The sequence below is a fragment of the Gopherus flavomarginatus genome, chromosome 6, assembly GCF_025201925.1.
Source record: "Gopherus flavomarginatus isolate rGopFla2 chromosome 6, rGopFla2.mat.asm, whole genome shotgun sequence".
In the NCBI taxonomy this organism is placed as follows: Eukaryota; Metazoa; Chordata; order Testudines; family Testudinidae; genus Gopherus; species Gopherus flavomarginatus.
In genome coordinates this window covers 61734015-61755308 of record NC_066622.1, presented here as the reverse complement: position 1 = coordinate 61755308, position 21294 = coordinate 61734015, and the positions used below count along the sequence as shown (strand labels likewise).

The following is a 21294-nucleotide window of genomic DNA, read 5'->3' as shown; positions in this document are numbered from 1 at the left end:
CATGGGGGACACTTTGCGGCAGAGCCGGATTCTACACAGTAGAGGAGGAGAGAGAGTGCATGCCCTGGACCCAGGGTGCAGTGATACAAGACTCAGCCCTCATACTGCATTGGCTGAGTGCAGGGGTGAGAGTAACTTAAAGGACTTACCGGTACTGCAGGAGTCCTGAGGGGGCGTGGTCTCATCCAGAAGTGGCGTGACCTCTCAAGAGTTAAAGGCCCTGGGAAACCATCTGTGGCTGGGAGACCGAGAGCCTTTAAATCAACCAGAGGCTCCTAGCTGGAAGAGGGGGCTGGGAGCCCCCCGGGGCTCATGGGGCAAATTAAAGGGCCTAGGCCTCCAGCCACCAGGAGAACCCTGAGCTTTGTGGGACTAGGACAGGGATTTAAAGGGCCCAGAGCTCCTGCCGCTGAGGGGAGCCCCGAGCCCTTTCAATCCCAGCCCCAGCCCGGTCACCAGAGCCCCGGCCAGGATTCAAAGGACTCTGGGCTGCCTGCAGCGGCGTGGAGCTCTGAGCCCTTTAAATCTCAGCTGCAGCTGGGATTTAAAGGGCTCTAGGCTGCCCGCAGCTGCTGGGAGCTCTGAGTCCTTTCAATCCCGGTCCCAGCCCGGCCGCCGGAGCCCTGGCCGTGGGCAGTCCAGAGCCCTTTCAATCCCTGCCATGGACACCGGTGCGGTCCAACACGGCGTACTGGCTCTTGCCGGTACGCCATACCAGACTGGACAGGCTTACTTTCACCTCTGGGTGGGTGGGTGGTGCTGCAATCCCCTGCTAGAAAGTAATGGTGGTGGGGGACTCTGTGAGCAGCTCAATACCCAACCGTGGTGGCAGACGCAGTGTGGGGGACTTCAGGTGTTTCTAGGATCCACTATTTCCACCTGCCTGTAAAATCCAGCTTTCCCCAGCACATTCACTGCAGTGCAATTGGGTCAGTGTTTCCATAGCTGCACAGCAAAGAATGGTTCCCAGTTTCCTCTCTATCTGCAGCAGGATTAGTCTGTGTCGGTGGTTAATGAGGTGGATCTTGTAGATTGTTATTCATTCCCCACCTTGATAATTCAGACAGTCTCTTTCCTACTCAAATCCCCAGTACCTCAGTGACCCTGGTAGCAGAGGCTGGGTTTTCCCTGAGGGCCTGAGATTTTCAGGGGTCTTTTTCCCTCCAGCTGGAGTGAACTCAGCTTTTCCCCATCCCAGACATTCCATGAAATGACAACAGCAGCATAAAGAAAGAGGGGAGGGAACATCTCACGGCCAGGGCTGGATGTGCCCAGGGCCCCCTGCTTGGCCATTGTTTCCATGGAATTTGGCCACCTGCTTTGCACAAGGGACAGAGAAAGATCTTGCTGTTCCTGTGTCTGTGTAAAGAAAATTATGCTTCTGTATGAAAGAGAGGAGGGAAATGGCCCCATGATGGGACAATATCCTCAGGATTTAGACCTAAGGACTCAGGTTGAGAACTGATTTAACTCCACTCATCTGGGATTTAACAAATTCCCTTCCACAGAGACACTGGGAACTTGAGACCTTGATCCAGACTCTGCAGCTTCAGGCTTCTTTAACTCCTGGTAAAAACCTGAACTTGATTCCCAGAAGGGAGAGAGGAGAAGCCTGAAGTTGCCTTTGGTCCAAGGCTGGGATCTCCTGGATGGGTAGAAACGTCCTTCCCTGCTACCAGGGGACAGCAGCTACTGGAGACATAGCAGAGGTCAGAGGAAGGGGGGTTGTTGAATGCACTTTATGTGCACAGGACCCCACTAACTCTAAATCCTCCACTCTAGCAGGAACTTAGAAAGTCAGACCTCGGTCAATGGCAGGACTGGGCTTTGAAAAAGAGATTCGTTTTTCCTCCCCATCATGAGAAAGAAAGTAAGAGCTGGCAGCTCTGGTGCAGAAAACCACTTTTTCCTCTGGCTGCAGAGCTTCCAACCAGGCACAGACGACTGGTGTCTCCTGAAGGGGCGAGCACAATGTCAAGGTTCATAGACTCATAGACTCTAGGACTGGAAGGGACCTCGAGAGGTCATCGAGTCCAGTCCCCTGCCCTCATGGCAGGACCAAATACTGTCTAGACCATCCCTGATAGACATTTATCTAACCTACTCTTAAATATCTCCAGAGATGGAGATTCCACAACTTCCCTAGGCAATCTATTCCAGTGTTTAACTACCCTGACAGTTAGGAACTTTTTCCTAATGTCCAACCTAAATCTCCCTTGCTGCAGTTTAAGCCCATTGCTTCTTGTTCTATCATTGGAGGCTAAGGTGAACAAGTTTTCTCCCTCCTCCTGATGACACCCTTTTAGATACCTGAAAACTGCTATCATGTCCCCTCTCAGTCTTCTCTTTTCCAAACTAAACAAACCCAATTCCTTCAGCCTTCCTTCATAGGTCATGTTCTCAAGACCTTTAATCATTCTTGTTGCTCTTCTCTGGACCCTCTCCAATTTCTCCACATCTTTCTTGAAATGCGGTGCCCAGAACTGGACACAATACTCCAGTTGGGGCCTAACCAGCGCAGAGAAAAGCGGAAGAATGACTTCTCGTGTCTTGTTTACAACACACCTGTTAATGCATCCCAGAATCACGTTTGCTTTTTTTGCAACAGTATCACACTGTTGACTCATATTAAGCTTGTGGTCCACTATGACCCCTAGATCTCTTTCTGCCATACTCCTTCCTAGACAGTCTCCTCCCATTCTGTATGTGTGAAACTGATTGTTCCTTCCTAAGTGGAGCACTTTGCATTTATCTTTATTGAACTTCATCCTGTTTACCTCAGACCATTTCTCCAACTTGTCCAGATCATTTTGAATTTTGACCCTGTCCTCCAAAGCAGTTGCAATCCCTCCCAGTTTGGTATCATCTGCAAACTTAATAAGCGTACTTTCTATGCCAACATCTAAATCGTTGATGAAGATATTGAACAGAACCGGTCCCAAAACAGAACCCTGCGGAACCCCACTTGTTATACCTTTCCAGCAGGATTGGGAGCCATTAACAACTACTCTCTGAGTACGGTTATCCAGCCAGTTATGCACCCACCTTATAGTAGCCCCATCTAAATTGTACTTTCCTAGCTTATCTATAAGAATATCATGCGAGACTGTATCAAATGCCTTACTGAAGCCTAGATATATCACATCCACCGCTTCTCCCTTATCCACAAGGCTCGTTATCCTATCAAAGAATGTTATCAGATTAGTTTGACATGATTTGTTCTTTACAAATCCATGCTGGCTATTCCCGATCACCTTACCACCTTCCAAGTGTTTGCAGATGATTTCTTTGATTACCTGCTCCATTATCTTCCCTGGCACAGAAGTTAAACTAACTGGTCTGTAGTTTCCTGGGTTGTTTTTATTTCCCTTTTTATAGATGGGCACTATATTTGCCCCCTTCCAGTCTTCTGGAATCTCCCCCGTCTCCCATGATTTCCCAAAGATAATAGCTAGAGGCTCAGATACCTCTTCTATTAACTCCTTCAGTATTCTAGGATGCATTTCATCAGGCCCTGGTGACTTGCAGGCATCTAACTTTTCTAAGTGATTTTTTACTTGCTCTTTGCTTATTTTCTCTTCTAAATCAACCCTCTTCCCGTAAGCATTCACTATACTAGACATTCCTTCAGACTTCTCAGTGAAGACCGAAACAAAGAAGTCATTAAGCATCTCTGCCATTTCCAAGTCTCCCGTTACTGTTACCCCCTCCTCATTGAGCAGTGGGCCTACCCTGTCCTTAGTCTTCCTCTTGCTTCGAATGTATTGATAAAAAGTCTTCTTGTTTCCCTTTATTCCCATAGCTAGTTTGAGTTCATTTTGTGCTTTTGCTTTTCTAATCTTGCCTCTGCATTCCTGTGTTATTTGCCTATATTCATCCTTCGTGATCTGCCCTAGTTTCCATTTTTTATATGACGCCTTTTTATTTTGTAGGTCACGCAAGATCTCAAGGGTAAGCCAAGGTGGTCTTTTGCCACATTTTCTATCTTTCCTAACCATTGGAATAACTTGCTTTTGGGCCCTTAATAGCGTCCCTTTGAAAAACTGCCAACTTTCCTCAGTTGTTTTTCCCCTCAGTCTTAATTCCCATGGGACCTTGCCTATCAGCTCTCTGAGCTTACCAAAATCCGCCTTCCTGAAATCTATTGTCTCTATTCTGCTGTACTCCCTTCTACCCTTCCTTAGAATTGCAAATTCTATGATTTCATGATCACTTTCACCCAAGCTTCCTTCTACTTTCAAATTCTCAACAAGTTCCTCCCTATTTGTTAAAATCAAGTCTAGAACAGCTTCCCCCCTAGTAGCTTTTTCAACTTTCTGAAATAAAAAGTTGTCTGCAATGCAGTCCAGGAACTTATTGGATAGTCTGTGCCTCGCGGTGTTATTGTCCCAACATATATCTGGATAGTTGAAGTCCCCCATCACCACCAAATCTTGGGCTTTGGATGATTTTGTTAGTTGTTTGAAAAAAGCCTCATCCACCTCTTCCGCCTGATTAGGTGGCCTGTAGTAGACTCCCAGCACGACATCACCTGTGTTTTTTACCCCTTTTAGCCTAACCCAGAGACTCTCCACCCTTCCGTCTCCTATGTCCATCTCCACCTCAGTCCAAGTGTGTACATTTTTAATATATAAGGCAACACCTCCTCCCTTTTTCCCCTGTCTATCCTTCCTGAGCAAACTATACCCATCCACACCAACATTCCAGTCGTGTGTATTATCCCACCAAGTTTCAGTAATGCCAATTATGTCATAGTTGTATTTGTTTATTAGCACTTCCAGTTCTTCCTGCTTATTACCCATACTTCTTGCATTTGTATAAAGGCATCTAAGATACTTGTTTGATTTTGCCTCCCAGCTTTGCCCTGACCCTCCTTCCTCTCTGCCATTATAGCCCGTGCTCCCTCCTGCTTCCAACCCATCTCCCAGGTCTTGTTCCCCACTTTCCTGTGGGCTTTGCTCACCTGTCCCCCTTGCAATCAACAGCCCCCCCAGCTGTGAACAGTGCAGGGAGAGGAAGCAGCAAAGGCAGCCCCTCTCCACTCACCCCTGCAGCAGCTGCTTTGCAGGGAGGGGGCCTGGCAGCACCACATGATGCAGCAGGCGATAGCTAACCCAGGTGGGGCACATGACCCGACACACGCCCTCTGCAAGTGTTGCCTCTGAAATTAGGAACACTGGTGAGTTCAGGACACAGCTGCACACCCAGAAGAAAGCCCAATACAACATACCGAGGGTGAAGGGGGTGCTAACACCTGGCATCAAACCAGAAACCTTTAGATCTTCAATCCAATGCACTCCCAGCTGAGCTACTTTGGCAATGACCAAGCACACCAGGAAGGCTTAATACATGAACCGCAGCACATGCTGGGAAGATTTAAATCTGGATGTCACAACACAGGAGCCAAGCAGTGGACTTGGCCTGGAGGGGCAGGCTGGGGTTTCCTATATCCCTTTCACTCAAGCCAGCACCTGCCCCCTCACAAGCTGTCACTGGCATCCCCAGGTCGGCAAGAAAGGAGCAGCGGTTCTCACTGGAACAACCTCACCCACAGCTCGCAGGCTCCTCCCAAGCCTAAAACAGAAAACCATCTTTCCAGAAAGCAGCTGATTAGGATTCATCATTATCAATAGAACATCTCTCCAGTCAACAATGACAAATGCAAGATGGACATCGCTTGCTATTTTAGCACTTGGAAATGTCATCAACTAGTCTCTGGATCTCTCGAATGCTGTGCTTCAGGTCATGGGGAAAAGGTGAGAGAAGCAACCTTTCAACTAAAGGCCTGGGGTTAACATCCTAACGCTGTCTCCTACTGTAACAATACTTAATACTGGCCAGCCCTGTGCTGGTGGCAGTTTCATTGCTAGGTGTTAGTACAGTTCAGTTACTGTCAAAATTAAAAAGTTTCTATATGCTTAGAGGAAATGAATTTGTTTGATTTGCTTATATGTGGTATGAATAAATACAGGTTTACAGAATCTAGCCTGCAAATTTATCATCTTATATGACAGAGAAAACCATACATTGAAATCATGAACTGAGCTACAAATGCAATGAAAAATAAGATATTCAAAATTTTAACATGGAGGTGGCACCGAAGACACGTCTTACCTGGGGTGCCACTTGGTCTAGGGCAGACCCTGTCAGGGAGAACAGGAGTTAGAGTCACATGTCTATTTTCAGGCTGTAATCTGTGGGCACCCTGCTTTGGGGGAGGGATCGCAGTAACCCAGACTCAGGGCTGGAACAGGCCCCTGATTGAGGGGGTGGCTGCATGGTTTACAGCGCTCTGATGTCTCAGACAACGTGTCTCTCCCAAAGCCTCAGATCTGCATCCCCAGAAGGCTACTGCACTGCCTCCGCTCCTTTCACCTTCTACAGTAAGGAGCAGCAGCAAGGGTCAGGGATGAGCCATAGGGCACTAGGTGGGGGGCAGAGGCTTCAGGAGCCCAGAGTGTTTGCCTGTCTGGACATTTTGGCTGAGACCTCAGGGACACATTGTGAGGCAGAATCCCAGGCATCTGTATGAAAGGAGCATAAGGACGTAAGAGCAGCCAGACTGGTTCAGACTGAATCCATCTCGCCCAGTGTCCTGTCTTCCCATAGCAGCCAAAGCAGGTGCCTCAGAGGGAATGAACAGGACAGGTAATTATCAAGTGATCTATCCCCTGTCACCCGCTCCCAGCAAACAGAGACTAGGGACACCTTCCCTGCCCATCCTGGCTCAGAGCATGTCCTCCATGAATTGATTTAGCTCTTTTTCTGAGCCCTGTTATAGTCTTGGCCTTCACAACATCCTCTGGCAAGGAGTTCCACACTTTGACTGTGCGTTGTGTGAAAAAATACTTCCTTTTGTTTGTTTTAAATGTGCTGTCTATTAATTTCACTTGGTGACCCCTAGTTCTTGTGTTATGAGAAGGAATAAGTAACACTTCCTTATTTACTTTCTCCACACCAGCCATGATTTTATAGACCTCTATCATATTTCCCTTTGGTCATCTTTTCTCCAAGCTGAAAAGTCCCAGGCTTATTATTCTCTCTTCATATGGCAGACACTCCATACCCCTTTCTGAACCTTTTCCAATTCCAATACATCTTTTCTGAGATGGGTGACCATATCTGCATGCAGCATTCAAGATGTGGGTGTACCACGGATTTATACAGCGGCAATAAGATTTTCTCTCTTATATTCTATCCCTTTCCTTATGACTCCCAACATTCTGTTCACTTTTTACCGACCGCTGCACACTGAGTGGATGTTTGCAGAGAACTATCCACAGTGACTCCAAGATCTCTCACTTGAGTTGCAACAGCTATTTGACATCCCATCGTTTTATATGTAGAGTTGGGATTATGTTTGCCAATGTGCATCACTTTGCATTTATCAGCATCGAATTTCATCTGCCATTTTGTTGCCCTTTCACCTAGTTTTGTGAAATCTCTTTTTAGCTCCTCACAGGCTGGTTTGAACTTAACTGTCCTCTGTAGTTTTGGATCATCTGCAAATTTTGTCACCTCTCTGTTTAGCAGATCACTTATCAATATGTTGACTAGTCCTGGTCCCAGTATAGACACCAGTAGGTACGAGTTTGTATCCTGAAAACTGACCTTTTATTCCTACCCTTTGTTTCCCAGATTTAACCAGTTATTGATCCATGTGAGGACCTTCCAGAGGTGAAAGTAAGCCGGTACGTTCTGGTATGGGGTACTGACAAGAGCGGGTATGCTATGCCAGGCCGGCCTGGCTTTCCCAGGCTGGTGATTTAAAGGGCCCAGGGCTCCCTGCAGTGGCTGGAGCCCCAGGCCCTTTAAATCGCCTCCTGAGCCCGCCTGCTGGAGCCCTGGGACCTTTAAGTCACCTACCAAGCCCTTCTGCTGGAGCCCCCGGAAGCAAATCACTGCCATGTATGCTGCTCTCTCCTGCACTACGAACACAGAGCAGGGGCGGTGGGAGCTTCCTTACAGTGGGGCAGGGGCACCGTTGTCTGAACTGTGGCGCTCTCATGACAACCCTTCCCCAAGGAACCACACTCACACCACCCCTCCCCCTGAGGCCACCCCCACAGAACACCTCTTCCTCCCAAGACTCCACCCTTCCCCCCCATCACTTGTCTTAACAGCCGGTAAAGAGTGGTGGGGCCATGACCCTCTAACCTCCCTGTTCCAGCACACCAGACACAGAGCTAAGCTGGCAGCAATGTGCATGTGTGACAGAGGCTGCTGTGCTGAGCTGAGCCAGTGAGGGAAGCAGGGGCTGATGTTGGGGCTGTCCCCCTCCCCCTGCCTCAGGACTGGTTGCTTGCAGCAGCTGTTTGAACTAAGAGACAGTGTGCCCACACACTCACTCACTCTCCCCCCCCGCAAACACATTGCAGTTGAAAAGCAGCTAACAATCTAGTAGGATTCCCATGGAAAAATGTGATAGGGAAACCTGCATCATATGATGCTGTACCAGCCTAGGAGGCCTTGCAAAACCTTCCCAAAGCACCTGCAGCCAGTTGAACAGCTACCCACAGTGCCCTGCTCTCTGTGGCCATCCAAGAGTCTAGCATGGAAGTGCTCTGGTAAGACAAGAGGCATAGTGTGGACATGCAACAGCTGTTTAATTCAAACACTTTAACGCCACATTACCTAATAATGCAGACACAGCTTGAGAGCGAGGCGAGACAAGACCCAGCTCCCTTGAAACAAAAGGGCCACAACTGCCTCCGTAGTTGACAGGATTTGAACCTGCATGGGGAGACCCCAATGGATTTTTAGCCCGTCGCCTTAACCACTCAACCACAACTACTTGCTTGAGACGGGTCTCTCGCTACACTCCAGTTCTGTTCTCACTGAGTGATCAATTCCAGATATTTCCTCAGACCAGCTTCCACAACACACACACTGCTGTGCCATTGTATAAGTGTGTCCCTGGCTGAACTGCAAGAATTCCTGCTCATTTCCCTTCTGGCTGGAACGTGAGGAAAGTGTGTTTATGGTCAATGACGTTCCTGTAGATTGTTGTCCATTTCCTGCCTTGATCATTCAGACAGTTCCTTTACCATCATATCCCCAGAACATCAGGGATTGCAATAGCAGGAGGCAGGTTTTCTCCGGGGCACTGAGATTTGTCAGGGGGTTTGTGGCTCCTTTCTTTCCTCACCCTGGAGTAAACTCAGCTTTTTATTCCATCCTTGATGTTTCAAGGCACAATAACAGTTGACCGAGGAAAGAGGAGGACAGGGAGGGTCTCAGGTGAGGGGCAGAGAGGTGCAAGTGGTGGGTAGGGCCAGTCTCATGGGCGGGGCAAAGAGGTGTGGGTGATGGACAGGGCAGGTCAGGGGAGGGGATAGAGAGGTGTGAGTGCTGGGCAGGGCTGGTCTTAGGGGAGGGGGCAGAGGGGTTTGGGCAGGGTGAGTCTCAGGGGAAGGGCAGAGAGGTGGGGGTAGCAGGCAGACCTTGGGGGCGGAGGTGGAGAGACACAAGGAGGCTTTCAGGGAGGAGAGGAGTGAGCAAAAGGTGGACCAGCAGGCCTCAGCCAAAGAGAAAGAGCAGGGATGGGAGAGTGGCCAAATGGGAGTGAGAGCAGAGGACAGGTGGGGCTTCAGAGGGAGGAGAATGAGTCAAGGGGGTGGAGTGGGCAGGGCTGCCCAGAGGATTCAGGAGGTGTGGGACAAAACAATTTTGGGGGCCCCTTCCGTAAAAAAAAGTTGCAATACTGTAGAATAATATATTCTCATGTGATCCCTGCAGGGCCTGGGGCAAATTGCCCCACTTGCCCCCCCTCTGGGTGACCGTGCCCTCAGCCTCTCCTCGTAAGTCCTTTGCCCCCTAATCGTTTTTGTGGCCCTCCCCTAGACTCTCTTCAATTTGTTTCTGTAGTGGGAAGGCAAAAACTGGACATAATGCTCCAGATGTGGCCTCACCAGTGCCGAATAGAGGGGAATAATCACTTCCCTCGATCTGCAGACAATGCTCCTACTAATCCAGCCCAGCACAACCAGATATCCATATTGAATGCAGACCCAGCAATATTTGATAAATTCGTTACTGTCCACTCAGGAAGTTCTTTTCTGTCTGTTCATAAAGAATGAAGATGCTCTAAGCAGAGGGGAGAGAGCTGTCCCGTCCGTGTAGTTAATCCATTTCCCCGAGAGGTGGTAGCTACGTCACTGGGGGAAGCTATATGGGTGAGTGTGCAAGCTGTGGTGTCTCCATGTATCTATAAGTTTAATCAAACCCCATTTTTAAAAGCACTGTGGTGTGGGAAGAGGAAAGATCTCTGAGGCAGGGCCTGTCCTTCAAAATCTTTAAGATCACGGACTTACCCCCACAGTAGTCATGGGGAAACAGCTCAGTGGTAGAGTGATTGATTGCAAATCAAGTAGTCCTTGGTTCTAATCCCAATGCCCCCTTATAAACCTCTTCTTTCAACAAAAATAATTGCATTTCCCTTATATTGAGGAGTTCCACTGAATAGGGATCCCTGAAATGAATGGAAACACTCAATGTTTTCCTGTACAAATGCATGAAAATCTAGCAAACATGTGACTCCACTGAAATCAGTTCCAATCCTCTGATGGATTAAAGAATCCTTATTGAGGTTGCAGGAAAAAAACATCCTGATGTGTAGAAAAAATAGTAAATATGTCAGGCGATCAGCTTGGCTTAACAGTGAAATCCTTGCTGATCTTAAACACAAAAAAGAAGCTCACAAGAAGTGGAAGATTGGACAAATGACCAGGGAGGAGTATAAAAATATTCCTCAGACATCCAGGAGTGAAATCAGGAAGGCCAAATCACACTTGGAGTTGCAGCTAGCAAGAGATGTTAAGAGTAACAAGAAGGGTTTCTTCAGGTATGTTAGTAACATGAAGAAAGTCAAGGAAAGTGTGGGCCCCTTACTGAATGAGAGAGGTAACTTAGTGGACAGAGGATGTGGAAAAAGCTAATGTACTCAATGCTTTTTTTTGCCTCTGTCTTCACAAACAAGGTCAGCTCCCAGACTGCTGCACTGGGCAGCACAGTGTGGGGGGAAAGTGACCAGCCCTCTGCGGAGAAAGAAAGGATTCAGGACTATTTAGAAAACTGTAGACGAGCACATGTCCATGGGGCTGGATGTGCTGCATCCGAGGGTGCTAAAGGAGTTGGTGGATGTGATTGCAGAGCCATTGGCCATTATCTCTGAAAACTGATGGTGATAGGGGGAGGTCCCGGATGACTGGAAAAAGGCTGCTGTAGTGCCCATCTTTAAAAAGGGAAGAAGAAGGATCCAGAGAACTACAGACCAGTCAGCTCACCTCTGTCCCCGGAAAAATCATGGAGCAGGTCCTCAAGGAATCAATTCTGAAGCACTTAGAGGAGAGGAAAGTGATCAGGAACAGTCAGCATGGATTCACCAAGGGCAGGTCATGCCTGGCTAACCTAATTGCCTTCTATGACAAGATAACTGGCTCTGTGGATGAGGGGAAAGGGGTGGATATGTTATTCCTTAACTTTAGCAAAGCTTTTGATACGGTCTCCCATAGTATTCTTGCCAGCAAGTTAAAGAACAATGGGCTGGACGATTGGACTATAAGGTGGATAGAAAGCTGGCTAGATCGTCAGGCTCAACGGGTAGTGATCAAAGTGCTCCATGTCTAGTTGGTAGCCGGTTTCAAGCGGAGTGCCCCAAGGGTCGGTCCTGGGGCTGGTTTTGTTCAATATCTTCATTGATGATCTGGAGGATGGTGTGGATTGCACCCTCAACAAGTTTGCAGATGATACTAAACTGGGAGGAGTGGTAGATACGCTGGAGGGTAGGGATAGGATACAGAGGGACCTAGACAAATTAGAGGACTGGGGCAAAAGAAACCTGATGAGATTCAACAAGGACAAGTGCCGAGTCCTGCACTTAGGACGGAAGAATCCCATTCACTGTTACAGACTAGGGACCGAATGGCTAGGAAGCAGTTTTGCAGAAAAGGACCTAGGGGTTACAGTAGACGAGAAGCTGGCTATGAGTCAACAGTGTGCCCTTGTTGCCAAGAAGGCTAACGGCATTTTGGGCTGTATAAGTAGGGGCATTACCAGCAGATCAAGGGATGTGATCATTCCCCTCTATTCGACATTGGTGAAGCCTCATCTGGTGTACTGTGTCCAGTTTTGGGCCCGACACTACAAGAAAGATGTGGAAAAACTGGAAAGAGTCCAGCAGAGAGCAACAAAAATGATGAGAGGTCTGAAGCGCATGACTAATGAGGAAAGGCTGAGGGAACTTGGCTTGTTTAGTCTGCAGAAGAGAAGACTGAGGGGGGATTCGATAGCTGCTTTTAAGTACCTGAAAGGGGGTTCCAAAGAGGATGGATCTAGATGTTCTCTGTGGTACCTGATGAGTAATGGTCTCAAGTTGCAATGTGGGGGGGTTAGGCTGGATATTAGGAAAAAAACTTTTTCACTAGGAGGGTGGTGAAGCACTGGAATGGGATAGCTAGGGGGGTGGTGGAATCTCCTTAGACGTTTTTAAGGTCAGGCTTGACAAAGCCCAGGCTAGGATGATTTAGTTGGGGATTGGTCCTGCTTTGAGCAGTGGATTGGACCAGATGACCTCCTGAGGTCCCTTCCAACCCTAATATTCTATGATTATATGATTAGATGCTCTAATGGTCTCTTCTGGCCATCAAGTCGACTAATTTCTGAAAAACGGAGCGTAGCATTGGGAGCAGCATCTGATGTTTTCCTGTCTATCCGGCTTGCTGCCTAGAACGAACACTCCTTGAGTGGGGTGATCCACAGGGAGTAGCTCAAACCTCCAAAGTGCCTGGCCTGGGGCAGGACATTAGCACAGCAAGGGAGGGGTGTGGCAATGACATCACAAAGGCCTGTTGCAGGACCTCAGACTATTGGTCCAAGGTGGTTGGGAGTTGGTGACCTCACAGAGAGATGCTGACATCAGACAGGCAGGACAGGGGTGAGGGGTCAGAGAAACCTCAGAGACCCCTGTGGCTTTGCGTCAGCAAGTCTCCTTCTCCAGGTCTCTCCTTGAGGACTGAGAGAGTATTCGGGTTCAAGGACCTGAGCGCCAGGAGGAACTTCTTTCAAGTTTTCTCCTTCCCTTTTAGTGATATTACTAGAAAACAACCGTCCCTGTTTAGAAGGTAAGAGCCTCCTGGAGGTTTGAAACCTGTTCAGTCTGATCCATCTGGTGACAGTTGAATTCTAGACATGGAAAACATGAGCTTAAGGAGGCAGAATTTTATTGCACACCTGGGATTTTGTCCCTTAGAATCACTGGGGACATTAGGGTTTGTCCTTTTTGTTTCACCTTTTCCTCCCTCCCTCCCTCCTTTCTCTTTGTCTCTTGCTTCTTTTTCCTATTCCCCTCCCAACACCATCACGTGTGCTTGTGTGTGTATTGCAGGGGAGTGCTCTGCAGCTCCCATTGTGAGAGATCCACCCAAAAATTTGGGACTGAAATAGTGCTTGGGCAGTGATCCCCACCAGTCACCCGGGCCATCCTTTGGGCTCTCTGGTAAGAATCCTCAGCCTCCCATCCTCAGTCTCTACCCTGATTGGCTGAGCAGGGGGTTATTGACAGGGAGGAGACTCGAGTAGATGTTGTTCTCTTTTAAGACCAAGAAAATAAGTCAGAACCAGTTCTATGTTTGACAAATTTTGCTGCTTCTCTGCATTAATTGTCTCTGAGCAGTTGATGATTCTCTCTAACATTGCAGTTCTCCTCAAATACTTGCTGAATAATTACTGTGCACTGTTGTTGGTCTGGAGCTCATCTGAGAGCACTTTATTTAGGTCATTCAATGTCTGAAATTCAAGATCCGATGGTTAGTTTGAAAATCAGGGCTCTTGGGTCCTATTCCCAACTCTGCCTCTGACTGGCTGTGTGACCTAAGACAAGTCAATTCTCCTTTCTCAGCCTTAGCTTCTCCCTCTTTCAAGTAGGGATAATAATGATACGCTCATACCTACCTCACAGTGGGTGTAGGATGGGGATCCATTGGAGAGTGTCACTAGGAATAGTGCATAATATGAGGTGTCCTATCACGTTTACTCAGAGCAGATTATGACAATAGATTAGCTGAAATAGTCTTTTTTATTTCTATTTTTTTATTTTGGAATTGTTAAGAGCAGCAACGACTTAGCTCAGACTGAAGCATCTTATCTAATGTTTGAGATCTAAGTGTCTCCTCTTTGTGTGTGACGAGACAATTTAACACACTGTGACAAACAGGAGATGCTTTTGTTTTGCAACAAAATCTTTTTGCAAAGAACTTCCATCTCACTTGTTATGATTCTAAGAAACAAACTGGTTTAGTCTGAATGGGATTTTCGGACAGAAACGGTTTCAATGAAATTTCCCCACCATCTCGATTCCTGGGCTCTATCCCTACCTCTGGGGGGATTTGTTGTCTGTTAGAACAGGAGTCAGGACTGGTGGCTTCTCTTTCTGGCTCTGCCACCGCCTTGCTGTGTAGGCCCTTGGTTAGGTCACCTCCCTTCTCTGTACCTCAGGCTCCTCCTATCTGTCCAATGGGAACAGGGACAGTTCTCGAATTCTGGGCAGTTGTGAGCCTGAGTGAGATAAGGAGTGTGGAAGCCCTGTGTGAAGGAGAAAGGGGAGTTTCACAGTGTTTTAGCACCAAGGAATTCTAAAGTTTGCTAAAATGTCTAGTCTGTGGAAACATGAAATGCTCAGGGCCAAACTTTTTAACCACTGCCTTTTTAAAGCCCATTCAAGGATGTTAGTCCATATCTTTTAGGTACCTGGGGTTCTTTGCCAGTAGGAGAGAAGAGGTTCCTGCCTCCGTTTTTGTGACCTTAACAATCCAGGTGTTGTGCCCCAGTTCTCATCTGAGATCCCTGTAAAAGAACATCTTCCCATCCATGAACAAGACAGGACCTATCTTTCAAAGAGGAACAAAGAGACCCCTGGGGTTTACAGACTAGCTAGCCTGACTGCCATAGGTGGAGACATACTGGAATACATTCTTAAACAATCAGTTTGTCAGCAGCACCTACAGGATACTTTGGTTCTTACAACGAGTGAGCATGGATTTGTCAAGAACAAATCATTCCAAACCGATCCTCTTTCCTTCTTTGGCAGGGTTCCGGGCCTGGTGGAGGTGGGTAAACAGTAGATGGGATCTACCTTGGAGTTACTAAGGCTTTTGATACAGTCCCGTAGGACATTCTCACAAGCAAACGAGGGAAATGCAGTCCAGCTGCAATCAGTGTAATATGGGTGCAGAGCTGGTTGAAAGCCCAGACTCCAGGAGCCCCTCTCCAGGTTTGGCTGGCCAATGGAGAGGGTGTACCTAGTGGGTCTGGCAGGGATCAGTCCGGAGTCCGGTACTATTCAATATTTTCATGAATGATTTGGAAAATGGAGTGGAGAGCATGCTTCTAAAATTTGTAACTGACACCAAGCACTTTGGAGCACAGGATTGAAATTCAAAACAGATTGGAGACTTGGTCTTCTTGAGCCAAACTCCATGGCTGGGCCCCTCTCTCTAGACTGGGCTGAAGTGAAACCCCAGAGCCAAACACTCCTCCCGGGCAGTGCGCTCTGACCTTGAATGGTCAGATGCTGCTTAGCACTGTCAGAGCAGCTTTTGCTGGGGGATTCTCCCAGCACTTTCCAATAGCGGGAAAGTATGAAATCCCCATTTGACTGCTGGGGACAGAGCCCTAGAGGTGGGAGCAACTTGCCCAAAGTTCCCCAGGAAAAGGAAAAGAACCAGCAGTGGAACCAATAGGAAACCCAGCAATGGAACTCAGGAGTCCTGGGGATGTGCTAGGGTGACCAGATGTCCTGATTTTATAGGGACAGTCCGAATTTTGGGTCTTTTTCTTATCTAGGATTCTATTACCCCCCACCCCCGTCCCGATTTTTCACACTTGCTGTCTGGTCACCCTAGGGTGTGCACATGTGTGGGTCCCAGCTGCTCCCTGCCCCCCTCATTGAAGCAGATGTTCATCGTTACTGCCCTGGGAAATGCAGGGCGCCAGTGGACATGGTGTTGGCTAGAGAAGGGTCTGGCTGCAGGCAGGGCAAGGGATGCCGGACTGGCTGGCTTCAGGCAGGGGGGTGCATCAGGGGTTGGCTGGAGAGAGGGCAGGGGATGCAGGGCTGGCTGCAGACAGGGGGTGCAGGTCTGGTGCAGACTGGGGGTGTGTGGTGGCTGGCTGGCTTTGGGCAGGGCCATAGGGGGGTGCGACACGAGTTGGCTGGAGACAGGGCAGGGGGTGTGTCAGGGCCTGGCTGAAGGGCTGGCTGCAGGCACGGCAGGGAGAATGCGGCTGGTGTGGGCAGGGCAGAAGGTGCAGGGCTGGCTGGAGACAGAGGCTGGCTGTGGGCAGGGTAGAGCAGGGCTGGCTGCAGGCAGGGCATGGGGCAGGGCTGGTGCAAGGATGTTTCCACCTTGCACTCTCCCCCCCGCGCCGCCACCCTGAGGTGCCCCACCCGTGGCAGCTGCCCCCCTCCATCCTGAGGCTCCCCTCTTATGGCAACTCCCCCGCTCTGCCGTGCGGCACCCCCCTTGCCCCAGCTCACTCCTGCTCCGAGCACGAGCACCCCGAGCACACCATGGCCGCTTCACTTCTCCTGCCTCCCAGGCTTGCGGCGCCTAAGCCTGCCAGAGAGTCAAGCTCCCTCCTCTGAGCCACAGCAGCCCTGACAGTTGACAATAGAGGCACCTTAACCCCTGAGTTCCTTCAGTGTGTCCCCCTCCGGGGTCCAGCTCCGATCACCAGATACTCGGGGTATGTCTATACTACCTGCCAAATCGGTGGGCAGCGATCGATCCAGCGGGGGTCGATATACCGCGTCTAGTGTAGATGCAACACATCGAGTGCTCTCCCCTCGACTGCTGTACTCCAGCTCGGTGAGAGATGCAGGCAGAGTCTACGGGGAGCTGCAGCAGTCGACTCACCGCGACTGTGACATTATAAGTATAATATAATATCTCATTGAAAGGTGACAGGACCAGAAAGAGTTAAGTAACTCACCTCACCGACTGACCTGACTCGTGGGTGAACCTTAAGAACTGGTTAGCAAGATATGTAAATGAACAGAGCTTTGAAATGCAAGTCTGCATTGTTAGAGGTAGAAGGGGAGATGTTTGCTCAGGTCTTGTGATGTCAGCAAATAAGTCTTGTCTATTGCTATAGTTTTAATTCAAAGAGCAAAAAAGGAATATTAACATTTATGATGATACTTGAGTGAAATAGTATTATTGTCTATGTGTCTCTTTGAAGGTTGTGGTAACCTGTATCTGAACTGTTTGATGGATAAATTACCCTGTACTAATTGCCAGGATGTTTTGAAAGAGAGTGAAGCCTATTGTTTTCTCAGGCCGAAAGGCTGCTGGAAATGTATAAGAACCCTGGGACACGATCCTTCTTCATCTCAGATCTGCTTTGGGTTTCAAGAGGGGGAAACCTTAAGCCACAAGGATTGAGATCCCCAGTCATTGACTGGAGCCACCCTGAATATGGAAATTGGACTATAACCTATGGATTATTTCTAAAAGGACTTTTGGCAACTACAAACTCACATCTACTATGTATCTGAACCTCAAGAATTGAATTCAAGTCTATATGTCTATTGATCTTTTAACCAACACTCTCGCTCTTTTCTTTTCTAATACATTTTAGCTTAGTTAATAAGAATTGCCTATAGCATATATTTTAGGTAAGATCTAAGTTATAATTGAACGTGGGTGTGTGGCTGATCCTTTGGGATCAGAAGAACCTTTTCTTTTATATGATGAAGTAAGATTTTCAGGAATCATCATCATATCTGACAGGTGTGTCTGGACGGAGGCCTGAGGCTGGGTACTTTAAGGGAACTGCATGGTTTAAACTTCTAAGTAACCAGCGAGGTACTACAGAAGCTGCTTTGTGCTGGCTTGGTAAATCTAAGTATTGAAATAACCAGCAGCGTTTGGGATTTGCCTGCCCTGTTTTGTTTGCATTTCACCCTGACTGAGTGATCTCAGCTGGCTCCCACAGGGCAGCACCGTCACACCTACATCCAGGCTGTAGGGGTCCGGGGGATCTTAGGGGCCTTGGGGTGCACAGATACCTACATCCAGGCCGTAGGGGTCCCTGGGGGGCTTAGAGAGTTTTTTTGGGGACACACATACCAATCTCCATGCTCTAGGGGTCCCAGGGGGACTTACGGGGTTCGTGGGGGGCACATATTCCTACATCCAGGCTGTAGTGGTACCAGGGGGGCTTAAGGGGTTAGTAGGGGGCATAGATACCTACTTCGAGGCTGGAGGCATCCTGGGAGTCTTAGGGATTTTTGGGGCCCAAGATACCTATGTCCAGGCTGTAGGGGTTCCTGGGGAGTTAGGGGGTTTCTGAGGGGCACATATACCTACGTGCACACTGGAGTGTCCCGAGGATCTTATGGAGTCTCTATGGGGCACAGATACCAATGTCCTGGCTGTATAGGTCCCTGGAGGGCTTAGGGGGTTGTGGGGGGCACAGATACCTGAGTTCAGGCTTGAGGGGTCTCCGGGGGTCTTAGGTGTTTTGTGAGGGGCACAGATACCTACATCCAGGCTGCAGAGGTCCCGGAGGGGCTTAGGGTCTGTCATGGAGTGTGGGGGAGTCCGGTCCTGCACACTCTTCTTGGGACTCACAGTGACACTCAGCCAGCCAGTAAAACAGACGGGTTTTTGGCCAACAGGAGCGAAGGATACAGCAGACCTTGGAGGCACAAGCAGGACCCATCAATCGAGTCCTTCTGGGGGTTCAGGAAACTTAGTTCCCAGTTTGAGATTCCCTGAATTCCAACCACCCAGACCAAAATCGAAACTGAACTAACCCAACTCCCTCCAGCCGGCCGTTCCAGTGTCCAGCTTCCCGGGCAAAGGTGCTGACCCCCTCTCCCTCCTGCCTAGCTCAGGTTGCAGGCTGAGCACGTGTCCGGTCCTAAAGTCACCCCCTGCTCTCCCATCCCCCACACAGACAGTCTCTACTCCATCACAGTAATGCACAGAGCATTTCCCAAATGGATCAACAGTGACACCTTGTGGCCATGCAGGGTAAGACACTATCAATTTCTTTATGGAGATACAGTGACACTGTGTGGCCATGCAGGGTCATACACAGAGCATCACTCCTATGTATAGGCTGTAGAGATCCCTGTGGGGCTTAGGGGTCGTGGTGGGCACAGATAGCTACTTCCAGGCTGGAGGCATTCCGGGGGGGGATTAGGGGCTTCATGGGGGACACAAATATCTACATCCAGGCTGGAGAGGTCCATGGATGGCTTAGGGGTTTGTGGTGAGCAAAGATACATACGTCCATGCTGTAGTGGTCCTGGAGGTTTAGGAAGTTGATGAGGGGCACAGAATCCTATGTATGGTTTGGAGGGGTCCCTGGGGGACTTAAGGGGTTGTGGTTGTGCAGATACCTACATCCCGGTTGGAGGGGGCCCTGGTGAGCTTAGGGGGTTAGTGTGGCATACACACATAGCTACGACCAGGCTGGTGGGGGCCCTATGGGTCTTACGGGGCTTCTGCGGGGCAGAGATAACTTTGTCCAGGCTGGAGCAGTCCTGGGGAGGGCTTAGGGGGTTCCTGGAGGTCACAAATATCTACATCCAGGCTGGAGGAGTTCTGGGGGTATTAGGGAGTTGTTAGGAGGCACAGATACTTATTTCGAGGCTGCAGGGGTCCCGGGGTTGCCTTGGGGCATTTTGGGGTACAGATACCTACGTCCATCCTGTAGGGGTCCCTGGGAGGATCAGTGGGTTCGTGAGGGTGCACAGACACCTACGTTGAGGCTACAGGGATCCTGGGGGGGCTTAGGGGTTTGTGGAGGGCACAGATACCTTCATCCAGGCAAGAGGGGTCCTGGGGCCCTTAGGGGGTTCGTGTTGGGCACAGATACCTGCGTCTAGGCTTGAGAGGTTCCAGGGGGCTTAGGGGGGTTATGGGGAGCTCAGATAACTATGTCGAGGCTGGAGGGGTCCCATCGTGGCCTGGGGGTTTTTAGGGGGCACAGATACCTGCGTCTAGGCTGGAGGAGTTTCGGGGGTCTTAGGAGGGTTGTGGGGGCACCAGTACCTATGTCCATGCTGGAGGGATCCCGTCGTGGCTTAGGGGATTTGTGGGGTCAGAGATACCTATGTCTAGGCTGGAGGGGTCCTGGGGAGGATTAGGTGTGTTGGGGGGGAACAGATACCTACCTCCCGATTGTAGGGGGCCCTGTGTAGCTTAGGCGGTTTGTGGGGGTCACAGATACAAACATCCATGCTGTAGGGATCCTGAGGGTCTTTGTGGGGCTCTGGGTTTCACAGATACCTACCTGCAGGCTGGAGGGGTCCTTTGGGTCTTAGGGGGTTTGTGGGGCATACAGATGCCTACATCTGGGCTTCTGGGTTCCCTGGGGAGCTTAGAGGTTTTTGGGGAGCACAGATACCTTTATCCAGCCTAGATGGGTCCCAGTGGGATTAGAGGGTTGTGGGGGGGGGCACAACCTATGTAAGCAGAAGCAGGATGAACTCTACCCTGCCATCTGGTGGTGAATTATGGCGAGTGTGGAAAAGAATTTCAGGGGCTGATCGTGTTTGCATAGGCACACCCACTCCGCCTGACATGGCCACGGCAGCCTGGGATGGTTGCTTTGGCAGCTGTTTATTTGTTGTTGGGGTGTGAGATGTGGAGTGTTGTCACCCTGATTGTGTGGATGAGGAACTGTGAAACTGCTTTGAGACAGGGATTCTCACCACCAATTGAGTGACACTCGCTAAACAAGGGAGCAGACTCCTTGAGTGAGCCAGAAACACCAATTGCATCTTTTTCTTCTTTAGCAGTTAAATAGCAGAGCTATTTTTTGATTCTTTTAATAAGTGAAGTTCTAGGTTCCTGAGTTGACGTTTCTAAAGAGCTGTCCTAGCTAAGGGGGCAGTCTGAAACTATATTGTAGAGCAGAGCAGCTGATAGAGAGAAGTAATTTGTGGAATCGTTGGAGGAGCCTATGGAGTGAGGTGAGCCAAGCAGTTTTGGGGACAGCTGAAGCAGATCACAGGTCAATTGGTGGAGCAGACCAGCTGGTGCACCGAGCAGAGCAGTTCGTGGGGAAGGCAGAAGCAGAATCCCATGGAGAGGCCTTGCAGTCGGCAGTGGACCACGTAAGGTGCCTCTTTCTACCCATGCTGGCAGGGGGAAAAACCCTGCAGATAGACTTTTGAACTCTGGGGCTGTGGGACTGTGGGTGATTTTGGGGTTGCTGGACTCTTGAAACATTTGAGGTATTGGACTTTGGAGTCTTGGGGTTATTTGGGGATTGGTGGAC

At 49.3% G+C, this 21294-nt stretch overlaps 1 protein-coding gene and 1 non-coding gene across 2 annotated transcripts in view; one reads left to right on the top strand and one right to left on the bottom strand.

The window, feature by feature from the left end:
• LOC127054284 (zinc finger protein 560-like) overlaps window positions 1–21294 on the top strand; it is a 248869-nt gene that overhangs the window by 35511 nt on the left and 192064 nt on the right. The window lies entirely within an intron of this gene.
• TRNAF-AAA (transfer RNA phenylalanine (anticodon AAA)) lies at window positions 8713–8794 on the bottom strand. The gene has a single exon. It is a non-coding gene; the product is annotated as a tRNA-Phe (tRNA).